Raw genomic sequence first — 4,567 nt, 5'->3', positions numbered from 1 at the left:
CATTTTAAATCGGAAGTTTTATCTTCGGGTAAAAATTTATTTTGTAAGTATAATAATTATCGCCATTTAACTAATTAACGTTATTTTGGCGTAATGAAGAGTTCGAGAGGAGATCGGATCGCTCACCTGCAAACAGAGAATCTAGCAACCCGACACACTCAAGTGAGGAAGAAAACATCGTGACACAGTGGTGTCCGAATATGCATCAGAACCTCCAAACTCCCTCACAAGTTTGGAGTTGCCTTTGGTATTAAGAAACTTTGTACTTAATCAATTGTCTGTTTGTTTGGATTAAGTACAACAATATTTCTTATACCGATTTATGTTATGTTTATATATGCAAATACAATTTTTAATCTTGAATTATAATGTTTGAATGATTATTATGGGAATGATATGTATGTGATATTTGTTAAATTGAATGTTTAAAAACATGTGATATAAATTAGGATTATTTTCCTTGAGAAAAGTAAATAAAATGATATTCAGGCTCTTCTCGCTTGAGCAAGACAGCTCTCGCTTGAGTGAGAAGTGTCTAGAGAAAATGAGTGTTTTAGCTCGGGGCGAGACAGCTCTCGCCTGAGCTAAAATAGGCACCAAGAGAACTGATTATTTTCTCCCTTAAGCGAGACATCTCTCGCTTAAGCCACAAATGCCTCTAAAATGGATGTGCCCTTGCTTTAGCGAGACAGCTCTCGCTTGAGCGAGAAGACTCCATACAGACATGACTTCTTTTTTAGTCGTCTGAACGATAACTCTCATATATACGAGAGCCTAATGTTGTAAAGGTAAATAACTATATGAAATTCTTGAAAGTAATAAAAGTAAGGAATTGCTTTGTTAAAGGCGAGGCCCGAGGGTGTGATATTATGCCCACGCAGCGAGATCGTTTGACCGTAAGATGCTTGGCTAGAGGAGTCATCCAGGATGATTCAGCAATGGTTCGTAATGGTGCTGAGAAGTATTATGTTGTGCATATGCAGCGAGATCGTCTGACCGTAAGAGACTTGACTTGAGAGCCGTCTAGGATAATTCAGCGTTGGTTCGTAGTGGTGCCGAAATTATTCTCTTTTTGTTTATATGTTAAGATCGGGACCCACTAGAAGCATTCCCGATGGGAGATGTCTTAGGATGGGCAGATCGTTAGAAAAGATGGATTAAAAGACATAATTTGCTAATTTTGGTTAGGGTGCATATTCATGGTAAAAAATGAAGTAGTGGAGAGGAAATGTACGGGAGACGAATGAGCCCCGAGATGTTGAGAAGGATGGCGTTGATGGCGGTAATTCATCAACAAAGTCTTGAGGGAGAGTCTAGGTGAGACGAGTCCCATGTATTCATGGATGAGGTATTCTGTTAGATCGGACAGTGCTCACAACGCAAACTAGACGGTCTCTGACAACCCCTCTTTGCAATCAGAATCGATGAGAGGGATGCCAGAAAGTGTTTGATACGACACTGTCCTGAAATGGACAGTTCCGTTGTAACAGATCGATCATATATCCTTGCGAGGAATAATTTTGGTGCAATCAAATCGACTTGTTATGGAAACTGTACTCTCGGTTATTTCCGAATAGTTATTGGGAGGATAAAGGAGTAAGGATGGTGGACTCATGCATCGCATTGCATACATGATATTCTTCAATATTGATTCTAAATTCTCGAGTTTTATACTTCATTCATCGTTATTATATGCTTGTATGATCACATGATATATATGTACTCGTGTGTTGTCTTGGTGTATTATTCCGTGTAATTCCACAATGTCTATGATAAGTTTTGCATAGATGTTTTACTCCTCTCTTTTCTTCTGGTGTATTTGTACGTATGTTCAGATGGACCCATCAATACTGATCTGAGGTTATCACTTCATTATATCCCAGGAGGGGACATGGAGTGTTGAGGGTAATCGACACACTTACACAGGTCCTTGCGACCTAGAGTTGGATTGGGTAAGCAATGACTCAATTCTACGTCTTCCACCTTACTACACAGTTCGGGAGGCATCATTCACTTTGCCCAACCGAAGACCTGCAACCGCCAAACTTTGTATACCGGCTGAAGCTCGAGGCGTACCAAAAGTTGTTAGGACCTGGCCCCAAACATGATTCTGATCATGAGGATCAGTGCCAAGAGAGACAGACGGGGCCATGCCAATGGGGTACACCCCGGACCCCTCGATGTATGTGGGAGTGGATGAAGTGGAAGAGGAGGAAGACAACGACAACTGTGTAGAGCTTATCTGCATAGAAGATTCAGTTGAGGTCATTGGGATCTCTTCTGACTCGGAGGTGGAGGAAGACCCTAGCGAGGCTTCCAGTGCACCTCCGGTTTAGGAGGTTTCTCTTTTGTTTTGTTGTGATAGGAACCCGTGTGAGGTACTTTTTGTAATGACAATGCCTCGACATTATTTTCTTTGTATTTTCATTTTTTTATTTGTGGCGATGATTAGATTTCGCTCTGTAAACAATTCTTTATTTATTCAAGAATTTTATGAATGAGAAGTATTCATAAAAGAATTGTGTTCATTTAATTATGTTCAATGCATTAAGAATTTTATTTCTACAAGGTTTGAAAATGTGACGTCTTAAAAATGGAATAAGGTAAAAGAGAAAATGATTCGTAAGTTATAGGTTATATAAAAGAAAAAAAATGAAAGAAAAATGTACCCATTTTTCTAAGAAATTAAATATGAAATGATTTTCGGGGCATTACAACTTCCATCTTCTTGCACTCAATCTCTACATTTTTTAGCTTCAATCCATCCAACTTGCACAACATAGCCAAAAATACTTGTTCGACCCGGACAAAGAGAAATAAAAGCTAAAAACTAAGGATGACAAATGGATGGATAACGATGGATTTGGATTTGGATATTAATGGATGGATGTAAAGTCATCCATCAATCAGTATAAATTTATTTAAACTCTATTTTAAGTTATCTAATCCATTCATATTCAATGGATTTCAATCCATCCAATTCATCCATGACTCCATTTTCAGAGATTTGGATGGATGGATAGCCAATCCATTTGGTTTTTATTATCAGAACTAAAAATATTATTGAAGAAAATCATTATTTCAAAAATTACTATTTCAACTAAATATTTTTTAAAATCATCTTTTAGAAAAACACTTCTAAAATCATCTATAAAATACTTTTAAAAATCAATTTTTTTAAAAAGTGATTTTTGAACTTTAGTAGAAAAATATTTTTTTTCAATATTCTACAAGCATGTGATGTTTAAGGTTCTACATGTAAAGCTTTTAACAAATACTTATCTAGTGTAATATCTATACACTGTGAGTGCAAAGATTTATACATAATCACTACATCACCCATCATTCATTTGGATTATTTTCTTTGAAGAATCAATAATGATTAAATATAAATGGTGGGGGTGCAGTGATAATATATAAAACTTGTCGCGCCCCGGTTTTCGGTTGCACGACCTCATTAGAGTCGCCACTACATTTTTTTCAATCAAAAAATATAGAAAAATATTTTGGCCCAATCACATTGGGCCTTGGACTTTGATATCCAGGTTTGGGAGTCGATTACACCCTAGGGAAGGTATTAGCACCCTAGTTGCCCGTTTGAACGGTACCCTATTATATTGCATGAATTATTAATTGTGTTATTATTATTTTATTTAAGTATGTGATTAATTAATTAATTAATTATTATGAAGAAAAAAAATTGTTTTTATTATTGTGCCTGACAAGATTGACCCCGGTCCTATGTTTAGGTAGAAAAAATTTATTTGTTGGGTTGATTTTATTTCTTAAAAAAAATTAATATTTAAACTATTATTTTTTAAAATGAGTGAAGTATAGCCCTTATGTCCAATACCGCATCTCATATTAAAACTTAGTTAAGAAATTACATTTTTTATTTATTAAAAACCCGTTCTTTAATATGAGCGAAACATAGCCCTTACGTCCGATACCGCATCTCATATCTTAAAATTGTGGAAATGTGGTTTCAACATTTTTTACAAGTACAATAATTATATTACATATCATTATCAAATTCATTACACATGTAGATGAAACAGAGTAGAGGTGATGAACAAAAAAAATAGATAGATGTAAGAAATTGGACTTACCTGGACACATGAATCAACATCTTTTAATTGAGAATAAAGACCCACAGTCGGAGAGAATGTTTAGACCAATTCAACACGTCCATGTATGCATTGGGCTTGTGTGATTCCTATGACTCAACAATTATTTCCAAGACTCGATGACAATATACGAATTTTGGCATTGTTAGATGATGATTATTGTTTTTGGTGGTGTGATTTTTGGTGGGATGATTTTGGATTGTTGTATGAAAGGTAATGTTGAGGGTAAAAAATGATTGATGAATGAATTTGTTTGATTGTTGCGTATAGGAGATTTTGATGTTGGTATGGATGAGAGGTTTTGTGGTTGTTGTGGACGAGAGATTTTGGGTATGGAAGATGATGTTTAGGGGGATTGGGGATCAGTTAGGAAAGAAATAGTATGAGTATTTTTGGCTTTTTCTCCATCGTCTCCTCTTAAGGGGAAGACCCCATCTATT

Source organism: Lupinus angustifolius, chromosome LG07 (assembly GCF_001865875.1).
Source record: "Lupinus angustifolius cultivar Tanjil chromosome LG07, LupAngTanjil_v1.0, whole genome shotgun sequence".
In the NCBI taxonomy this organism is placed as follows: domain Eukaryota; kingdom Viridiplantae; phylum Streptophyta; class Magnoliopsida; order Fabales; family Fabaceae; genus Lupinus; species Lupinus angustifolius.
The sequence above is the reverse complement of the archived record's forward strand: the minus strand, read 5'-3'. Positions refer to the sequence as shown.